The following is a 22313-nucleotide window of genomic DNA, read 5'->3' as shown; positions in this document are numbered from 1 at the left end:
CTCTTTCTGGGATTCTGGAAGAGTCCTGTCCACCCTCCCCCCCCCCCCCCATCTGCCTTTGCTTTGCAGGAGTAATGGGCGTCAGAATTTCCTTTGGAGAACTCAAAATGCTGCTTGAGTCCGGTCCAGCTGGAGTCAGCCTGCCCTGTGGTTCAGGTGGCGCCGGTGACAGAAGACCCAGTCGCACTCTGTTCCTTTCGTCCCCAGCCTTGTCTCATCCTGCCTCTTCTCTTGTCCTGAGCTCACATAGCAGCAGTAGCCAGAGTCATGGGGGCTGCCAGCTTTCCTCTTCTGTTAGGCTCCCCCAAAGGAAGCTGGTGCCATGCCTGCACCCCTTGGCTTCTGGGGTAGGGGTGGAACTTCTCTGTCCCTGGACAGCATGGTAACCATGGTGACAGCTGTAGGGACCACCTCTTTGTGCAGAGTAGCTGCTCAATAAATATTTGTGGAATTTCTGAGCCAGGCAGTGCTCATGGACCCACACTGACCCTTATCCGGGACACAAGCGGTTGGAGACTTGGCACACTGGTGGTTTGTCCTGGCAACTGATTAAACGCCTCTGCACCACGTGCTAGTGCTAACCCTCAATGCAGGTTAACAGGGAGCGCTGGAATTAATCACTTAAGAGCCAGGTCTTTTCCCAAGGGAGGAGGAGGGAGAGGAGGGAGAGAGAGAACGAGGAGAATGCAGAAACTGAAGAACAAAGACATTTTTTCTCTTTTAGACCCATGATGGGGGCTTGCCCGAAGGAGTTGTGGAAACAAAACCAAGCCTACCGCTGGACTTAGGGCATGTGTAGACAGGTGCGCACACAGCTGAAACACAGCACCGCCAGAAACCTCTGTGTTTTGGTGTCTTTTGTTGGACAGTGCATAGGTGTTTGTGTCCCACAGCGAAAAAACACATCTCAGGATGGCTGTTTCCTAAATTCCCAGCTACAGAGAGTCAACCCTGCAAACCCGCGCTTTCGGGCCATGAGGAGGCTGTGTGATTGTGTCGCGCTTGGTGGTTGGTTTGTTTAAAAATAACAGCCCATGAAAAAAATTCCTCACTCTCAGCTTGCAGAAAGCGACGGTTTATTGCTAATTAACTCCTTCATTATGGGTGTCTGTAATAAAGTTTGCAGGGCATATTGGGCAAATTACCATTTTTAATAAAATAATTACTTAAGTAAACATATTCCTGCAGATTTCCCATAATGACCCTTTGCATGGAAGCCAGCTTCGTGAGCTGAGACTTGAGAGCTGTCCCCTAGAACAGGCTGTTGTATGGGGTTTATCTTCGGGGACCTTGGGAACACAAGGGCATGTTTTCTGTTTTTAAAGATTTGTTTATTTATTTGAAAGAGAGTGATGGTGGGGGAGCGCTTCCATCCACTGGTTCACTCTCCAGATGGCCACAGCAGCCAGGACTGGTCTAGGCTGGGCCTGGAACTCCATCCTGGTCTCCTATGTGGGTCGCAGGGGCCCACCCACTTGGACCGTCTTCTGTGCCTTTCCCAGGTGTTGGTGGCATCCCCGCTGCCCCAGATGCCTATGTGGAGGGAGGTGGGCTGCCAGCTCTTTCTGTTTGGATGAGCTACTATGCTGGGCTAGCTGTGTGGCCTGAAATTCCATACCCTGGCGGGGTAGGAGACCTGGGCTCACTGCACTCAGCCCCTCACTGCTGCTGGCTTTGAAGAGGTCATTCATACCCACACTTGTAAAGTGGAGGTGGCCTCCCAGTGCCTGCCTGAGTCACGTTTCCTGTCGGCAGCTGCCTGTCAGGTTTGCTGTGTCCCTCCCAGGCTGGCCCGGTTTCTGCGGGTGGGGCTGCCACCCTGGCTCCCTCCGATCTTTCTGGAATCTGCATATGAAAGGACGTGATTTCCCATCCAGATTGGCCCACACAGCTCCGCAGTGCTTTGGGAAGCCGGTGTGGTCTTGAGCAAGAAGATGGGGCTTCCCCTGGGCCAGCCAGGGAGTCCCCAGGGAGAGGATCTGCAACTTAGTTACAGGGATGCTGGGAACCCCAGAGTCAGAGTGACTGGAGGCAGGCAGGGGAGGGCAGGTGGCTTCATGTCCCAGCACCTGCCTGGCAAGTGAACGGGTCAGGTCTGTGGGCCTGGGGCAGGGAGCCCGGCTGGCTGGGCTGCCCCTCCCCAGCACAGGAGCCCCCTCCTTATCTAGTGCTCTGTGCGTGTCCACGTCTCCTGGAAAGTCACTTCTTGCGTGGCTGTGGCCGGAGGAGGTCAGCAGGCTGCCTTCAATAAACTCCCCCTGTCGCTGAGACCAAGCACTTGGGGAACTGGGGGTGACAGCAAGAAGAGCAGAGGAAGTGAGCCTGATGGTGGCCATTGGGGCCCCTGGGTGGTCAGCCTGGGTTGAAACCCTCTCTGCTCACCTCCTTTCCGGTTCTGAGCCTGGAAAGGGGGTGGTGACAGGGATGTAAAAGTGAAAGCAGTCCAGCGAATGCAACCAGATTTCCCGCCCCCACAAACAAGGCCGGAAGTGGAGAAGCAGCCTAGGTGCAAGCCCGGCTCTGGGTTCGTTGCCGGAGGAGGTGTGGGTCCTGTTGCGTGGGGGGGATATCAGCTGACAACCTCTTGTTAAAGATGGCGTGGTGGCGCCCGCATACCTGAGTCGGGGCTGGCCCTCGCTTCCTCCGCGGGCTGTTGCTGGCGCGCCTCTCTTGCCTGTCTCGCTTCTTTGCACCCAGGTCTCAGCTTTCCTGCCCCCACCTTGGAGAAGCCTTCTCTGAGGTGGTCCTCTGCATCAGGACGTCACTGGCGCCGACTCCCAGCTGGGCCTGGGTGATCCTGTGTCCCTGGGGGCACCCTGTGCAGCGCCTTGGCTTTTACATCCCTGTCCCCACCCCCTTTCCTGGCCTCCACCCACTAGATGCCAGCACCTTCCCTCCAGCTGTGACATCCAAGAACATAGCAGGGTTTGCCAAATGTCCCCTGGGAAGGGGGGAGCGTGGACTATCCCATTGTCCCTCTCCCCCTACCATCCACTGAGCACCTCTGAGCAAAACTACACCTTGAATTTATTTCCTGGAGTCCCCTTCACCCTCTGTATCCCCGGGGTACCTCTGGCGCTTGAGATGCTTGTAAAGAACCCCAACCTGCTTTCAGTGCTGTTGTCACAAATGTCCCAGGTTAGCCTGCTGGGCAGGCCAGTCGGGGCTCCCTGCTGTCAGGAGCCTGGGCTCTGACCAGAGTTGTTAACATGTAGAAGCGTGCTATCATCAACAAGCATGCGTTAGGTGTTTGCTGTGTGTTCTGCGCGGCAGCGAATGCTGGGAAGAGCAGATGAGTGCCTTCTGTCTCCTGGCCTCCGGGTTCCAGGGAGGCAAATCTGCAAAGGCGGAGGGTGGTGCCTTTCGTGAGACCCTCGCTGGGTGAGAGGTGTGCAGGGTGCAGGGGGAGCACCACTGGGAGCCTGCTGTCCGTCAGTGAGGCGTTTCACTGCCACTGTCACACTTGAACATCACCCCACGTCTGCGCCACCTGGCTGCCATTGCCCAGCTGAGGAAACCAAGGGTCTGGGTGGACCCCCCAACTTCTGAGGGTCACCTTCCTGTCACTCACCTGTCACCCAAAAGCCCACTTTCTTCCCAGCATGCAGTGCTGCGGCCAGAGCTGAGACTAGAACTCGGGCCATCCATTCCCTGTGCACGGTCCCCTCTGTCTGCACGGAGCATAAACCCTGCCGCAGGCCCCAGTTACCTCCGAAGTCCCTTTCATTCCATGAAGCCGAGAACCAGGCCAGCACCACATCGGTGCCCCAGAAGCAGACATCAAGGCCAAGCTCAAGATACAGATGTTTAATTGGAGAAGTGAGGGAAGCTCTAGTGGGGAACCAGACATGAGACAAGGAAGAGAAGGCAGCCGGGGCACACAGCACTGCCAGGCAGGTCCCCCACACTGGGGTGGGGGAGCTCTGGGTACCAATGGGGGCCCTACATCTCCGTTTCATCCCCGCTGGCTGGCGCTAACTCGCCCCATCTCATCACCAGGGATGGGAGCTGTGGGCTCCCCACACTTGAGGCCTGCTATGAACAAAGCAAGGTGGGTACTGGAAAGTGGCAAGGACCCCCAGGCGCCGGCAGTTAGAAGGAGGCCAGTGCGCCCTGAAGTGGGAAGAGCAGGGGTACCTGGGCTGGGCCAGACAGCACCTGCTGTGGAATCAAAGGCATAGCTCAACAATGCTTCCTGTTTAGCCGTGAGTGTCAGTTTTCATGTGCAGAGCTCCTTGCTCGGTTTGAAGGTTTGAAATAGCAAGTCAGATGTCCTGTCCTCAGGGGCTGACCGTCGGGGACCTGCATAAGGGTTGATGCTCTGCAAACACTGCCATCGAAGGCTCTTCAGCCGTCATTCGTGGCTGTCGTCATTCGTGGCTGTCCGTCATTGGGACCCAGTCTCATCACATCACTGCTCCCATGTTTCCGCCCCTCTAAGTTCTCTGCTTCCGAAGTTGTTAACTGCTTGCAGCTCCTGAAAAACTCCTCTCTTCCTCTCCTCCCTGTGGACACTTGTACATTCTGATCCCTGTCTCTTATTGCCAGAATAACGCCCTGTGTTTCATGCATCAGGCTAACATGCCCTCCTCTAGGAAGCTGCTAGTCCTAATCCCCCAGGTGCCCTTGGCCTTTGTGAACAAAGCTCCCTGTTTCTTATTGCCATCCAAGTAATCATCATAAATGATTGTCATTACCTCTTCATTTGTCTGCCTGCTTTTGGGAAGCCAGGGAAGAAGGTGTCACTTTCATTGGGCATGAATGCAGGGCCTGGGTATCCAAGCTAGGACATGGTAGGCCTGGGTATCCAAGCTAGGACATGGTAGGCCTGGGTATCCAAGCTGAAACTCAGTCTCCTGTTTGTGGAGCTCGAGTTGGACTTTGTGCCTCAGTTTTCCACCTATGAAAATGGGCACACTAGGATTTCCCTTACAGGTGTCACATATTCTTTAGAGAAAGCTCAGGAGAGCTGCCCAGAGCACAGTATGTGCAGGTATCTGAGTTCCCAGCAGGAAGGAGAGAGTGCACCCAAGCGACGTAGTGAGGACTGTTTACAGAGGGTGGGCAGGGTTCGAAAGTGCCAGTAAGGGATGGAGAAGCTCTGGGCTAGCGGACGCTGGGCTCCTGCCTCCCCTGGGGCCTGAAGGGACAAGAGGAGGGATGGCACCTGTAACTCAAGACCAGTGTGGTTATGGAGAGACCTGCTGCACACATGACCATGAGACCTGGGGCCGCCATTCACCATTTCCTGGGTGTCTGCGCTGAGCTGGCATCGTTCTAGACATCTTAACGCATGTAAGCCGCATTCCTACGACTCTTTGGCCCACTTGGCAGGTGGAAGGGAGACCTGAGACCCAGAAAGACTGAGTCATTTTCTCTGGGTTTCACGGTGGGGGTCCATACCCAGACTTCACTGTGCTTTGACCCTCTGCTCTTGTGCTAGTCCACCCCCCCCACCACAACCTCTGTGGAACTCTATTGAAAGGAGTGTGAGGATGCCACAGGAACAGGCCACAGGGTGGAAAGCATGGCCAGTGTTTCAGGGCAGCCAAGAAAGGCACCAACACAGGGCTGGTGAACGAGAGCTGCCATTCTGACTGCTGCCGCCACTCCTCCTGTCCTCAAAGACTGCTCTGATGCCTGGCTCCTCCTAGGCAGGCCCAGATGGTTTCCAATTGAACGAATGAACCACTGACCTATTAATGACATATTATAGCAACATTACTTGGGCCCTACATAACATATTTATTGAATAATGTAATTGAGAATATTATTCCTTTAAGCTTCCAGTAATGTGGGAAATGGTTCACTCCTAAGAATTTTAATAATATTACGTATTTGTTGACTCAAGGAGTTCTTTTTGACATTTATTCAAGATTTCCAGACTGCATGCAAAGAAAAGCAAAAACACTATAATCAGCGTTATAGGTAGCAATAGGAAAATAGAGTTCCCCATTCAGGTTGAAGTATTCGGCACTTAAGGTGGTCTTGCACTTCAGGTAGCAGGCTTAATGCTGCTCCCTGAGACCACCCGACGGGGGTTCCTGGAAACCACATGTGATGCCCTGACCCCCAGGCACCCAATGATCGGGAGCAGCACCTTGGTGGTGACCCACCCACAGGGCTGAGGCCCAACTGGGGGTGATGGAGGCCAGGCCAGCCACACAGAGCTCAGGAGTGACAGCCAACACCTCCTGTGTGCTTCCCTGCACCAGGGCTTTGTGTCTGAGGACCTTCTGGGAGGAGAACCGTGATTGGCCTGTTTTGCAGACAAGGGAACTGAGGCCCGAGGAAATCAAACAATTTGCCCAAGAGCACCTGGGCAGTAATTGGAAGACCCCTGGTTCAAGGCCACAGCCTGACTCTGGGAACTGTCTCCAACAGGGAATGGTAGGGCCAAAGCCCTTTTATTTCACAGATGAGGCTCAGAGAGGTTCTGTGACTTGCTCAGGATCACCCAGCATGGGCAGTGAGAGAGTTCAAGTAGATCCCAGTGCTTCTAACTCGGAACCATCCTGTCTCCTTGGGCAGGTCGCTTAAATATTTTTAGTTTACTTACTCTCCTATAAAATGGGACTAGTCATTATACCCAAACATACTTCTGGGAATAAAGGGTCCTTTTTGTCCTGACTCCTCTTAGGTGGGGGACACAGTCAATGTATGCAGATGCCCCCAATGTAGAGGACTAGGCAATAATAACAATGGTGGTGAATAGTAATAGTAATAGCCCAGGCAGCCCGGCTCTGGCCAGGAGAGTCCAAGCACTTCCATTAAACCAGGTCACTCACAATCTGTAATTCCCACCACAGCCCTTCCAGCTGTACTGCCTACAAACCAGCTACAGAGAGGGGAGTCACTTGCCAGGTTATCAAAGCCAGTAAGCGAATGCCCTTAACTGAGATTTGCACCTGGCTGACCTGGCTTGTAGCACCTAACCACCACCAGGGATGGAGAACTTGTGGCCTAGGGGCCATGATTCCATGAAATCATTTAGTCTGGCCCTGCCAAGGCAGCCACAGGCAGGACTCAAAAATTCATTAAACCCATAGCAGGCTAACTTTAAGTTGATAATTTTGTATGGCATACAGATGATGCTATAAGTAAACACGTGGCCCTTGGCAGATAAAAGGCTCCCCAGCCCTGAACTACGCCAGTATTGTCAATGTTGTTATATTCTGTGATGCACTTACGTTTTTTCCAAGCAACAGCTACAGCCACAAGCTAAGGAAACCCATTTCTTTACAAAGCGGAATCTTTTCTGCCACCTGCTAGCAGAGATGGTAACAAATGCCATCAGCTCTATCATCAAGGAAGGGAGACAGGATGGAGACAAGTCCCAAGACTCCTCCTGAAGTCACAGTGGCAGTTGTGTCCTAACAGAGAGGTGGGAGATACCTACAGGAGCTGCAGGAGGTCAAACCTGAAGCCACCAGGAAGAGGAGTTGCAGGCAGGCCTCCCGTGGCAAAGAAAGCGGCTTATGTGCAGTCCCTTGCTGTTACATAGTTGCATCCCTCATGCTTCTAGCCAAGCCCCTGGGCCTGTGTGCCTGGTGGCACCCGCACCACCTCCTGTGCTTCAGCTGTCGCTCATGGAGCCCAAAGCTGGAGAGCAGGACCTTGTGATGGAAGCTGGAAGGTGGCTGTGTCCCTTGCCGGTGCTGTGACCCTGGCCCACTCTGCCATCACCTGCACGTGGGAGCTGTGATTGTATCGACGTTACCCAGTCGTTTTGAAGGTTAAAAGAAATCCTGTACTTTAAAAATCTCCACCCAAAGAATTAGAAACAGAGAGTTAGAAAAGATTGCCTTTGGGGAATGTGTTGGACAGGGAGTAGGGGGCTAGTGTTCATTGCAAGCTCATGGTTCTCATTAGAAGCCTTGGTAGTATTTCATTTCTTGGCCAAGGGCATGTATTTCTTTGCTGGAAAAGACGTCTTAGAAGCATTTTAAGTGCAAATCCATCGCAGTGCACGATGCAGGAGGAGAATAGTAAGAGCTCCATGAACAGAGGGTGCCAGTGGCCATGGACCTGGGTGACTGGGTGAGTGCCTCGGGGAGGGAGGCAGGGTTGCTGCTTCAGCCTGATGTTCCAGAGTTGCAAGTGGGAAAGAGGAAGGGGCATGCTCGAGGCACGGCTTGTCCTTCGCTTGCTTTCTAGGCTACTGCGTCCTCTCCTCCCTGCCAGCAGCTTGCTGCACAGGAAGACGTGGCGTTACGGCAGCTGTCTAGCCTCATACCTGGACTCGGCCAGTGTCCTGGCTGCCTTGGCTCTCTCGCTCCCCTGGGCTGTCTTTTTCTAAGGCTGTTTTGCCAAGACTTCACGGGGGGAGTATGGTGGCCATCAGAATCCAGCCTGGGCTCACCAAGGTCTGGTGGAGCCAGATTAAGTTCATCTCCATAAAATGGTTTTTGAGCTGGGAGAGGAGGAAAGAGCCACAAATCAAGTATCTGTGGTTTTCCTCCAGGCGTTTGGGAATGCGTGGGAGGAAAGTTGGCCAGTGCCGTTGGATAAATGTGCAGGTTAAATGGTCGCACCAAAGGCTGCCGATGGATCCAGCAGACATCACCTGGCCTGAAGTGTTGGGCAGTGCACCTGTGGTCTCTGAGCTCACTCTCATTTGGATCACGTCTCTGTTTGTATCTTAAATGACCTACATGCTAGCCATAGGGGCCATCAGGGATGCAAGCTTTGGAACTTGCACTGCTACTTGTGAACTAATGTGACACGTGAAGACCCTTGACCTCTAAAATCATCAGTTTCCTCGTCTGTGAAATGGGACAGTAGCACATGCCTCGTTGGCTTGGCCAGTGAGAATTAAACGAGGCAATGCGGGGAGGATGTGTGGCCCCATGCCTGAGACCGTGCAGGCATCCAGTAAGCAGGTGCTATTGTCTCGCTGTGGCTGGAGATAACACAGAGCCAGAGGGGATGGTGAATACATTGGGTAGCAGAGACAGCCACTTAAAGACCTCAGCAGATGAGAAGAACGGACCAATCTAGTGGCTGGGAGAGAGCATCAAGCCCTGAACTACCAGGACAGGTGGCCCTGAGGTGTCAGATCCTGGGTAGCAGAGGCTCCATGCACGCAGTGGAGGAGGGATGGGTACACATTTTTTTTTCAAGATATGTTTATTTTGTTGAAAGGCAGAGTTACACAGGGAGAGAGAGAAAGAGAGAGAGAGAGATCTTCCATCCACTGATTCACTCCCCAAATAGCCACAACAGCCAGAGCTGGGCCCATCTGAAGCTAGGAGCCAGGACCTTCTTCCAGGTCTCCCATGTGGGTGTAGAGGCCCAAGCACTGAGGCCATCCTCCGCTGCTTTCCTGGACATATACATCATAAAACTGGGAATGTTTGGGGCTGGAGTTTTAGGGGTCAGCACATCCCCCAGCCCTGTCCCCTCCCAGGTTCAGAACCACTTGACTTGAGAACTTGAGACAGGAGTCACACTGGGGGATCAAAGTATCCACTTGGCTGTGCATAGAAGCAGGCTGGAGACTGTGATGCGAGTCCACTGGCTACGTGACCTTTCACATGCCCCTGCCCTGAGTGCGTGGCGTGGGAGAGCCCAGCAAGGGGACTGCGAGCCTCTGGAGCAGACCACCGACCGGGGCCATTGCCACTCTGCAGTCAGCGACAGAACGGAAAGACACTGCAGGTGTGCCGAGTGCAGGGGCCCGGAGACGGACCAGGCGCTGTACGTCCCGGGGAAGTGGCATTAGGGAGAATGGAAACAGGGCCACAGTGCTTGGGAAAAGGTCCTCTCGCATGGAAAGAGGACACTTTTAGGCAGGCTGCCAAAAAGCTAGTAGGCACTTTCTTTGTGTACAAAGTATTTTTCTTTCATTCATTCAATGAATCATCAAATATTTGTTGATCACCTGTTTTGTGCCAAGTGCTCTACCCAGGCTCCTGGGGGTAACAAAACAGAAAGAGATTCCTTTCCAGGTAGAACTTACACTTTTGATCAAGAGAGAGACAGCAACTGAGTATAGGAAGGAGATCCTGTACTGTCCTGGGAAGGGATAGCTGCTGTGTGGGGAAACGTAACCCTGAGAGTGGGAGCTGGGGGGACAGTGAACCCTGGTGCTGTCTGGCGGAGGTTCGGCTGGGGCAGAGGCCCTGAGGGGTGCAAGGACAATCAGGAGACCGACACATGCAGCAGAAGTGGCCGTGGATTCTGGGAGCCGCCGGAGCCGGGAGATCGGAGCTCGTGGGCCATCATCTCGTCCACCTCGGTTCACACCTCCTAGTGGCTCTGTCAGAGCTGTTTCTTCTTCTCCCCTTTGGCACCTGTGTAATCGGAGACTCACAGCCCAGAGCCCTCTTTATTTTACAACTGAGGAATATTAATACGCAGAGAGGAAACACACCTTGCTCAAGGCCACGCCGTGGGGAACGTGGCCCTGGTCCAGGACTTGGGCCCACCCACTCTGAGCCCAGAACGCTTCTTCCCATAACTCTCTCCAGAAATGGACTTCCTTTGAAATGGGGCGCTTTGGGCCCTTCTAGAAGATTCAGAGTTAGGTCCAGGGCTCGTACCGCTGTGTTTTGCTGTTAGATCTTCTAAGGTGATTGCAGACTTTTTTTCCTAGTAAGAGGTGTGACGTGGAAAAATCTGAAAGGGGCCGACATGTTAAACACACGTGTTCACAAAGACTGGATGAGGGAAGGAAGGCCACTGACTTCTCAGGGGACCGTGACGGGAGTTGTAGCTCATCCGGACCCGGGCTGACTGTGTCCTGTGTGCCTGGCCCCGTTGTCACCTGTTGATATGCAGTGATCCGCTCGTTCTTCTCCACCACCTTAAGAAGTAGGTACTGTTTCCAGATAAGGGGACAGAAGCCCAGGAAGGCGAGGTCGTTTGCCCAAAGTCACAGCGTGAGTATCTGAGCCCAGTTCAAAGCCCAGGCAGCCCAGTGTCAGAGTCTGTCCCCTTGAGCCCTCTGCTCCCACAGATTGGCCACACCCCAGGATCTGGGTCCCCAAGAGCACACGCCCATTTCTGCGGTGCGCGGGGAGCGGATCGCAGCTGCCTTTCCTTTTTCTTTGTTCTTTCCTGGAAGATGCTTCCTTCCAGAGCTTGTGTGGCAAGAAGGCCTTCAGATACCGCCCCTGTGCAGAACTCGCCGCTTACTCTGTCTCTCAGAGTGTGCCTGTTTCTACTTAGAGCTGTTAAAGTGGAGGAAGAAGCCATCCGCATGGACTAAAGCAGGGCTCAGCCTACGCCAGTCTGTTAATGCTGTTGCTGGTCAGTGTTGCTGTGGGCCTGGCTCCTTCCACGGCGCAGTTGTCACATCATTTGGTCCTACAGGACCTCGGGGAAGGAGGCCTCCTTGTCGCCCTTGCATCCATGAGGACGCGGGGGTGAATTCGAGGTTAAATGGTTTGCTTTGTTACGCTACAGTACTGACCCGCTGAGGAGGGACAGAGGACTTGGACTGAAGTGCAGATCCATAGCTCTCACCGTTCCTCTAGACTGGCTGCACAGACAGAACACAGCCCTAGCAATGAATCCAACCCGTCTTTCTTGCTGAAAATGAGCTTAAAGAGCCGTGGCAAATTCCTGGGGTATCTACCTAGGCTGAAATGCTACCTTAGAGAAGCCAGATCCTAAGACTGACTCTCCACTACAAAGATTGTTTTGATCCTCTGGGAACTGTCTGGCTGAGAGTCTGGTTGGCAAAGTGGATTGCTGAGGGATTGACATCCAGTGGCCACGCTGGGGAGTTTGTGTTGAGATCCCTGTTGTGATAAAGCCCATATTGGTCCTCAGCATCTATATGGCTGTGACTAATGTTGTTCCTCCGTCTCTTCCATTTCACGCAACTTTTGCTCACAGCCTACTTGGCATAACTGACACATTGGCTCAGGCCTCCGAGCCTGCCAACTTGGAGCCTTGGATCAGTTAAATCAGTTATGACAGATGTGATTATTTACAAGAAAATAGAAGTCACTATAATTAGGCCTTCTGAGGAGTACATTTGGGTGGAGAATGAGAAAGCACAAGTTTCATCTCGCTTGATGTGTTTGGATTTCAGCCCTAAAGCAGGTGCTTCGCTCTGTTCTGTAAAAGGAGGTGTTGGGGTGCCTGCCACCCCCCCCCCCCCGCAGACACGGCCGTGTAATCAGTTCTCATGACGCAGCTCTTAATAGATGGGAGGCCAGGTGGCAGGGCGAGGATCAGCTTGGGCACCAGGAGAAGTGGCCTCAGCTCTCAGCTCAGCAGCCACTTGTCCTGAGCATCAATTTATTTTTTTCCATCGTAAAAGAAAATCCCTGCCTCACCGGACAGGGAAAATTAAAAGTGATAAAGGAAGACAAGTGTCTAGCACTGTGGCTGCTGCCAGGCACCGAGTGTTCCATGTCCCTGCCTTGCTCGGCCACTACTGTTGCATCTGCCCGAGCCTGGCTTTTCCCTCTCGCTCATGGCGGGTGTGAGGGCCGCAAGACAGGAGCTGTATAAAAGCGCCTCATAACCGTTTGTTGCTGTTTCATGCCACAGTCTTCCTATTACTATTTCTATAAATCCCTGTAAGAGCCCCCGTGTATCCTGGGCACCATGGGCCAGGTGCTAGAACAGGCAGAGTTGGCTTTTCCATTATACGCACTGGACACAGAGCCAAGGGATCCAGGATACTTGTAGGAGCCCAACTGGACACAGAGCCGAGGGATCCAGGATACTTGTAGGAGCCCAACTGGACACAGAGCCGAGGGATCCAGGATACTTGTAGGAGCCCAACTGGACACAGAGCCGAGGGATCCAGGATACTTGTAGGAGCCCAACTGGACACAGAGCCGAGGGATCCAGGATACTTGTAGGGGGTCCAGAAAGTGTTTGATCTTTATGTCTCTTGAGAGGAAACTATGAGAATAATAAGGGACCTAAAATTGAATATAAAGATAGTAATAGCTAATAATAAACACAATAATGGATCCAGCCTGGATTATATTCATCTTTATACTGGTGTAATTTTTAAACCTACTTCTTATTTTCTTGTGGAGGAAGGGACCCACAGAGGCACAAGTGCCCAGGGCTCACCAAAGTTGTAACACAGCATTGGCCACTACTGAGAGGTATTTATTTATTTATTTTTATTCAATAGGTAGATTTATAGACAATGAGAGAGAGAGACAGAGAGAAAGGTCTTCCTTCTGTTGGTTCACTCCCCAGTGGCCACCACAGCCGGTGCTGCTCCATTCTGAAGCCAGGAACCAGGTGCTTCTTCCTGGTCTTCCATGCAGGTGCAGGGGCACAAGCACCTGGGCCATCCTCCACTGCCCTCCCAGGCCACAGCAGAGAGCTGGACTGGAAGAGGAGCAACCGGGACTAGAACCGGCACCCAGATGGGATGCCGGCGCCGCAGGCAGAGGATTAACCAAGTGAGCCAGGGCGCCGGCCCACTGCTGAGAGTTTCATCAGCTCTCTGATTCTCAGGAAGGTTTTTTTCATTCTCATTTGACAGATGAGCAAACTGAAGCTTGGAAGGGCTAAGAAACTCATCCAGAGCCACTACGCGGCCACTGAGAGGCTTTCTCCATCAGATTGGACGAACACTTTAACAACCCCAGAATTTAAGAGTTGATTTCTTGTTTACTCAAGCCAGGCATATATCTGCCAAGCAGCCGTCTACACAGGGATTCAGGGACCCAAGCCCCTGCCTTCCTGTGGCTCTGTCACCTATTAGTGCTGGGAACTTTCTCTGCCCCACTGGTAAGGGAACCGCAGCTGGGAGATGGCCTGGGCCAGGCCTGGAATGGGCTCAGGGCACTTCTGCTCACTTTCCATTGGCCAGAGTGCAGTCACGTGATCACACTGAACCGCGAGGAAGGCTGGGAAATGTAGTCTAGAGGTCGGCCCAGGAGGAAGAGGAGAGCTTGTGTATTGGAGAGCACACACAGTCCCTGCCAGAGCGATAGTGCTGGCTTCCAGCCCAGCTTTTGTGCACAAAGTCCGTGCTCTCTCCACTCTGCTTAACTGGTTCTTGACACGCTGAGCTTCCACAAGGCGCCTCTGCAGATGTTTTCCTCCTGCCGGCCTTGCCCACACGCTCACCGTTTCTAGCACCAGCACTGCCTGCTGGGTGCCAGTTGCCAGGTGAGGCACTGGAGAGAGCACCGCACCGGGCTGCTTCTCATGCTGGCTTTGCAAGGCGGTGACCAGAGCTGTGTCCACGAAATCTCCCACAGGGCGCTGCCAGGCAATGCCTCTCCGGGCTGGCAGAGGACTGAATGAGAGTTTTAGAGACCAGGAGGAAAGAGATTTGAATGGAAGCCTTGGCAGGATCGTGAGCCTTGGGTGAGGCACCCACAGTGAGGGGGGCGGCACTAAATTGTCACGATCCTGGGGTTCCTGGCCATCTGGGAACTCTGGTCTCAGCCCTAACCCACTCAATATGTGCTGCCTTTGGACACCGGGAGCCTAAAGGACAAAGCTGGGGGAGCCAGCTGGAGGCCAGATGCCCTGTAGATCCCTTCCTAGAACCGCTGAGCAGGCCCAGGGACCCTAACAATAGCCTGACAGAGCTGGTATTAGTGTGTGCCTCTAGCTCCTCTAGGATCCGGCCAGGGCTGTCAGCCAGGAGACTTCTGAGTGGAATCAGAATGACCTTCCTCCTCCAGGAAGACTTCCCAGATCGCTCAGCCCTCAGTGAGGCTACCCGCCTTTCAGAGCTCTCAGGACCTTGTTGCCACCCTACCTAGTAACATCTCTTAGCGTCACCCTCTTTTTATTTGCTGTTGGCCTTGGAAGCAAGGAATCTAGGATCCTGTTTAGAGAGACGTGTATCGGGCCGGCGCCATGGCTCAACAGGCTAATCCTCGGCCTTGCAGCGCTGGCACACCAGGTTCTAGTCCTGGTCGAGGCGCCGGATTCTGTCCCGATTGCCCCTCTTCCAGGCCAGCTCTCTGCTGTGGCCCGGGAGTGCAGTGGAGGATGGCCCAAGTGCTTGGGCCCTGTACCCACATGGGAGACCAGGAGAAGCACCTGGCTCCTGGCTTCGGATCAGCGCGGTGTGCAGGCCGCGGCAGCCATTGGAGGGTGAACCAACGGCAAAGGAAGACCTTTCTCTCTGTCTCTCTCACTATCCACTCTGCCTGTCAAAAAAAAAAAAAAGAGAGAGAGAGAGAGACGTGTATCAGAGGCAATCCTGAGTACTTGGCACGCATCATTTCCATCCAGATACACATCCACACTGGATGTGTTGTAGCAAAGTGGTTCTCAGCGCCATCCTTCTGCTTGGAGATGGGAAAAGCCCAAGCAGATGAAACAAGGCTTTGTCTGCCAACCTATGAGACACCCTGGGTCACGCGCTTCGTCTCTGTAAGGTGCACACAGTCACACTGGATGCCTGTGTGGGTGTCAGACACAACCCAGCTTCCGCCGGAGGGGAGCACATCCCCTTGCCACCATTTGCCAGCTGCTGGGTGCACGGCAGTCTTCCCCACTTCCCTCTGCCTGTCTCCTTATCTGGCAGGTCGTGAGGCCTCCATGGCTAGCGGGAGGCTGGCTCGGGGGTTCAGCGAGAGCTTATCGAGACAGCTCTTAGCACGCAGCTCCCCTCCCAGCCCCTGTTCATCTCCTGCACAGGCGCAAAACCTTGCTTTAAAAAATGTGTCTTGCAAGGAGACTTGGCATCCAGGCCGCGCCCCGTGAGGAATTTGTTTTTGTTTTAATGCCGAGGACGTTTGCATGAAAACAGGATCTTCGTTGCTTAGGAATTGATCAACTCCTGCTGGTGCTCTCTGTGCTGAAGCACCAGTCCCCGTGTTCGTCACAAGCAAACTGTAACTGTAGGGCGACCAGGACCTCTGCAGGGGCGGGATGGTGGCTGCTGACAGAGGGTCTCTGCAGCCACACAGGGTCCAGAGAGAGGGTCAGGAATCAGACGGAGGCTGCAGGGCACTCCTACTGAGGAGGTGCCCATGGTCCAAGATCCACAGCATAAGTGAAGATTTTCCTGTGGCCCTAGTTTCTTATAGATTCCCAAGGGAGAAGAAAAGGAAGAGGCAAGATGTTTAAGACATGGCCTCCACCTGTTGGGACCTTTGGGGGCCATCTGAACAGACAGGAGGCCAGTGCAGGAGAAGCTGCAGTCATCAGATACAAAGCAACAAGGAAGACCGCGGGTCTGAGTGAGAGGAGCTGCACCTGCCACACGGAGTTTGGGAGCAAGGAGCTGGACCCACTTGGGAAGTGCTCTTACCTGTGGCGTGACCCTGGCGTGCTGCCTAGCCTCTCTGCTCCTCGCCTACAAAATCACTCTCATTTCACGGACACCTGGGGGAGTCTGCCCACACCATTCCTTGGTGTGCGTACTCGTACTCGATGCCCTCCATCCTAAGGATGAGACGTCTAGATGCACACAAGGCTGTTTAGGGGAAGGACTTGAACTTGATTTGAAAAATGGAGGTGACCAGAGACCTAGGAAAGAGAGCATCTGTCAGAACAGTTTGAGCAGCCAGAATAGTACCCAGCTGTGTCCACTACCAACTATTCTTAAGGAGGTTTCGAAACACTGCCCAAGAAACCTAAGTAAGATTGCGCACTTGAAATTGGAGGGGAGTGTCTAGGTTCCCTGCCTAGCCCCAAGGGCATCGACACAGACAGGACAGGGATGAGAATCCAGTTGAGTGAGCACCTCCCCATGATGGGCCCTTCCTGGGCCTCCAGACTTGGCTTCCATAAGACAGGGAGATGCTTAATCCAAATGCCCGCCAGAGGCTGGACACCTTCCTCTCTCATGCCTGCCTGTGTGCTAAGCACAGCAGAGAGCCTGCAGAAAAAAAAACAAACCTGCTTGGCCAAAGCCTGGCGCCCTTGCCTCCGCAAGCCTACCCATCCTCCCCAGGCTTCCCTCCCATCTGCCTGCAGAAGGGCGGCCATCAATCAATCCAGCTTTCCGAGCCCCCGGGGGCTGGCGAGGCTGTAGGGACCTCAGTCACACCATGATGGAAACAATTGAAAGCCACTTGGCAAAAAGAAGGGGTGAGCTAATGTTTTAGAGCAAGAAAACATTTTTTCCTTCCCACTCTTATCCAAACCCTGGAGCCCGAGCCAGTTGCTGCCCAAGCCCTGTTGGGCCAGGACCCCAAAGGTCCCTTATCTTCTCACCTCTCTCAGAGCACCCCACAGACCGAGGCCAGGCTGGAAATTGGTGCTGGAGGAGCAAGGCTGCTCTTAACTTTCTGGATTGGCTGGGCTGCCGTGGGCCTCTCGGAGGCCAGGAGGTGGTGGCATGGGCCTGTGGCATGGGCCTGTGGCAAGGCCCATATATAGAGACTGGGGAATGTGGGGTCCTGGCATACAGCCTGGAAAAAATGGCTGTGTTCTGAGGGTGAACGCCGCCGAATTATAAATAGCACCTGCCTCTTCTTCTCCCCTCCCCCCCTCCCCCCACTGCTTCCAACTTGCTGTGTCTGTTGCTGGAGGGCTGAACAGGACAAGGGGGCGGGGGAGCAGGGTGGGGAGAGGGAGGGGCCGGGTGGCACAGTAGGTTCTGCTGCTGTCTTGGGGTTGATAAGGAGAATTGTCAGCAGACAATGGGGCTAAGAGTGGGGTGCCCTTGGGGTAGCCGATGACTACAAATTTAATGCATTTTTATCAGCTGAAGAAGCTCGGAGGTTCCAACTCCAAGAGGTGGCTTTAGAAGCCTTGAAAAAAAAATCAGCTGCTTCAGGTTCCAAAAGGTCAGTGGCTTGGGCTTCCCAATCAGCCATGTGGTCAGCGGCCTGCAAAGACCCATCCCTTGGGAGCCTCCCGCCAGAGGTTCTCTTCCTGGGGTTTCTGTGTCTCCCTGACACAGAGGAAGCAAGAGTGCTTTTTCCTCCTCCTAAAACGTCTCACTCACCCAGCAGAGAGCAATGAAGTCCGAAGGTTTTAGAAAGTAAAGAAATACTGGGGAAAGCCACTCAGCCGTTCCCACCTGGCTGTCACGGACAGTAGAAAAAAGCTCCGGTGGATTGTGAATTCCGGAGGAGGGGTGGCTGGCTCAGCAGGAGGCAGAAGTCCTTGGCTCCTGGGGACTCCTGGGGACCGGCTGCCAGCCTGCTTGATTTGCTGCCCAGCCCTGCAGGGGTAGGAAGGAGAGTTCTGCGGGGGCGCTGAGGCGGGACGAAGGTGACCGGGGACGTGCTGAGGACTGGGACATCCCTGGGCGTCGGAGTCAACTCCATCCTTTGTGTCAGCGCTTGGGGCTTTTACTTCAATGATTTGGAAATGAATTAATTCATTGGCGTCTCCTCCCCTGCCGTGTCCATTCCCAGTGCTTGTGTGTGGAGCAACGTTTGAAATCAAGAATTTTGAAAAATAAGGAGGGGCAGGCAAACCCTTGTGCCCTTTGGACACTTCTCAAAGAAGACCCTGGGACCCCCCAGGCTGCAGGTACTGAGTGGTGACGAGGTGGGAGCAGTCAGGGTGCAGAAACTGGACCCCTGGGCTCGGGTTTGGAGCCCCCACTCCCCCACCTCCCGTCTACAGGAAGGATTTCAAACAGGGAGCCCTGTTGGGGGAGGGTGTCCCCGGGCCCTCCCTCCTAGTCCCACTCTTAGCTGGTTCAGGTGTTAGATTGCAGTTTGTAAAGAGGGTGCATGCCTTTAAAAGGCTTAGGAGGCAGTGTGGAGGTTCACCCGGCCTGACCCTTCCCTTGCTGGGTAAATGAAACCCCAGAGAGAGAAGGGATTTCCCCAGGGTTGAGACCTCTGCTTGGCTCTCTGCCACCAGCTTGGCCATTGGTTTGGAGAGGGAAAGCCCAGAGGGTGGGAATGAGGAGGGACCTCAGAGAGCACCTCATCAACTGCCACCCAGCAGGAACCAAGGCCAGGGAGTGGTTTGTTCAAGGAGAGGCCAGCATCTCGGGTGTGCGTGCCAAGAGGCAGGATGTGCGCAAAGAACCAACATGGCGGTACTTGCCCCAGTGGAGACAGCCTCCCGGAGGAAGTGGTGCAGAGCTGAGCTAAGATAACTGGGGAGCACTGGGTGATGGGGGCAGGGCGTGCTCCCAAACAAAGGAGCCGCCTGGCATTGTGTCCAGCACCCATCTCTCGGCTCCCGGGAAGCAGGCACCCAGAAACAGTGCAGCTATCCGGCACACTGCTCCGTCTGTCGCTGCACCATGCTCCCACCAAGGGAAGGCAGGGAGCTGACTGTGTCACCTCCTGCCGGGCGAGGCCCCGTCCCAGGCTCTCGGAGAGACCCAAGGGCACAGGCGAAGCCAGCGGTGTGTGCAGGCTGGGTCTGCTCCCTGAAAGGCTTTCCCGCAGGAGCCCGGGCTGCAAGGCATGCAGCGCCAGGACCTGCATACGTAATGCGCCTCATCTCATTTGGGCTGTGAGGAAGTCCAGACAGCCTCCACCAGACAGGAAAGGACGTGGCAGGGACAGGTGGTTCATTTTCCGGCCAGCTCGCCGCGAGTCCTGGGGCAAGCGTTAGTAGCCCTCCCAGGATGTGAGCTTTCCGTGAGGACGCGGTGGACCCTGCCTCAGCTTCCCAAGTCTTGTTTCTGGTCTTTGGATGCAGAGTTGATTCCTTAATTGAGACTTGGGTAAAGATTCCCAGAAACACGGCCCTCGGTCCCATCTCTGGGTTACACGCTTAGGATAAATACGTGCTCTTTTTTTTTTTTTAAGATTATTTATTTATCCAAAAGGCAGAGCCACAGAGAGGCAGAGAGAGAGAGAGAGAGGGAGAGAGAAAGAGAGAAAGAGACGGGGTCTTCCATTCACTAGTTTATTTCCCAGATGGCCACAATGGCCGGAGCTGTGCCAATCCAAAGCCAGGAGCCAGGAGCTTCTTCTAGGTCTCCCACATGGGTGCAGGGGCCCAAGGACTTGGGCCATCTTCCACTGCTTTCCCAGGCCATAGTAGAGAGCTACAACAGAAGTAGAGCAGCTGGGACTAAAACCAGCGCCCATAGGGGATGCTGGTGCCATAGGCAGTGGCTTTACCCACTACACCACATACCGGCCCCATAAATACATTCTCTTTACAATGGAACATCCCACTGGGCTCTGTCTCCAGGCTTCCACCAACCTGTGAAAAAGCAGCCTGCATAGAGACCTGTCACCTAAGGCTGGGTTCCACGTCCTCTCCAACTTCGTGAGCCCCACAGAAGCAGGGTGAGTCCAGGGAGGCCCAGGACGGTGGGTACCATGCTTTGCCAACCCTAAAGTTAGTTGGACAGAGACCGCCCAGGCACTCCCATTGCCTGATGGGCACTGAGGGGGCTCCTTTGCAAAATGCCTTGCCTGGCATTTGTGAGACCCAATGTGTTTGTCCTGACATGAGGACCCAGGTCTGGTTGGAGTGTGAAGATGCCAGCATCCTGCCACAACAGTGGTGTCCGTGCCAGCCTTTCTTGAAGTGTACTCAGAGCAGTCGTACAAGATGCTCTGTGACACAGGGGTGTTGGGGGAGCGCTGCACATGATTCAGGCCTCATGTTGGTCCCTGCTTCTCAGAGCAGTCCTCCCACACCCCCACTATCCTTGCCACCCATCCTCTTACCTGCTCTGGCTTTCTTCAGTGTGCTCTGGCATCCCGAGATCATATTTAGCTGTTTGCTTTTGGACTGCCAGATTCCTCAGATGCCCTGTGCTGTAGAAACCTTGTCTGTCTTGTTCACTGCTCTCTCCCTGGTACTTCAATGCAGCACTGTCCAATGAGCCCATGAATCCATGCATCCATTCAAATCCTCAGGACCCCTCCATAAAGAAGTCTCTTTAACTTTGATTAGCTCAGTTTTGTTTTTTTTTTTTTCAAGTTTACTTTCCCTTTCCCTTTCCTACCTGGCTGTGACCCTGGAAGGCCAGCCTGGACCACCCCAGAGAAGCATGCATGGTCTCATCCCCAGGGATCCTTTTCTTCATAGCGCTAAAGACCAACAGAAATGCACTTGGTCTACCAATGGTCTCAGTGCATTTTCTGTTGCTGTAACTGAATATCACAGACTGGGCTGTTTGTAAAGGAAAGAAGTTTACTTAGCCCATGGGTCTTGGAGCTGGGAAACCCAAGGATGTGGTGCCAGCAGCCAGTTGGCATCTGGCGAGGGTTTTCTTGCTGCATCAGGACACGGCTGAGGACATCACGCAGCAAGACAAAACAAGGGTACCGGTATGGGCCTCTCCTCCTCCCCTAATTAAAAAGCCACCAATGCTGTGACGGGGGTCCCACCCCTGTGATGGCATCCAGTCCCACTTTACCTCCTAAGGCCCCTGCCTCCCAGATGCCATTCACATAGGAATTTAGGGTCTGGGTCTCCAGCACATGAACTCCAGAGCTTTCAGGTCATAGCAGCATCTGCTGCTCCCCTGACCTGAGCCCCTGAGGTCAGGGACTGACTCCCCGGTGCCTTGGACAAACGGTGCCTGGTGAGTGCTCACCAGCGATGTGCTGCACGCCCCCTTCCCAACCACCCCTCATCACCATCCCAGAGACCTTAACCTCTGCCGGTCATGCATGCTATGGGGCAGGCTGCTATCTGTCAGCCCCTGTGACAGGTTACCAGTCCATAGCGCACAGTGGCCACACCCCTCTTCCTCCAAAATGCAGAGCATTGGAACCGGAAGGGATAGTGGAGACCCTGTGGCCCAGGGCTTTGGTCTTGCAGAGGCTCAGAAAAGGTCAGTTCAGGTCCCCCGGCTCCCATCTCTGTCTGCTTCTCCTCCCGTGTTGATGTTCTGTGGCTGCTGCTTCATGGCCACACGCTTGGGGAATTAAAATAACACTGGTTTGTTCTGTCACGGTGCTGGAGTGTTCAGGGCCAAGTGGGTTCCCCTGAGCTCAGATCTGGGTGTCAGCAGGGCTGTTCCTTCCAAAGACACTTGGGAAGAAATCTCTTTCCTTGCCTTTTCCAGCTTCAAAAGGCTGCCTGGGTCTCTTGACTTAGAACCCCTTCAGGGCCAGCGATGGCTGCCGAGTTTCCCTCGAGCTGCTTCATCCCGACACTGCCTCTCCTGTTTTGCTCCTTTGCCCAAAAGGACCTTTGTGATTCTGCCGTGCGCTCCTGGCTAAGCCTGGATAATCTCCCCATCTCAAGATCTTTTACTTAATCCCATCAACACAGTCCATGCTGCCATGTCAGGGAACGTAGTCGCAGGTGCCAGGATTAGTTGGTGGGTATCTTGAGAGTATGGGAGTCCTGTGCTACCTGCCACACCTCCCAACACACCAACTGCCTTGGAGTACCTGTTCACACAGACCCCCCCAGAACTTTCTGTTCCCCACTGCTGCAGAAATTGCCACGTCACTGCATAGCTGGTTCGTGACTTCCTCACGCCAAGGCAGGTGATATGTCTCGCATGTGCCAGCTGCCAG

General features: G+C 54.0%; 1 protein-coding gene across 1 annotated transcript in view; it reads left to right on the top strand.

The window, feature by feature from the left end:
• The window catches only part of ZHX2 (zinc fingers and homeoboxes 2), a 152977-nt gene that overhangs the window by 16653 nt on the left and 114011 nt on the right, over window positions 1-22313 (top strand). The gene's annotated exons all lie outside the window — the stretch shown is intronic.

Source organism: Lepus europaeus, chromosome 4 (assembly GCF_033115175.1).
Source record: "Lepus europaeus isolate LE1 chromosome 4, mLepTim1.pri, whole genome shotgun sequence".
Lineage (NCBI taxonomy): Eukaryota > Metazoa > Chordata > Mammalia > Lagomorpha > Leporidae > Lepus > Lepus europaeus.
Note: the sequence above shows the minus strand (reverse complement) of the source record. Positions and strands in the feature narration are given on the sequence as shown.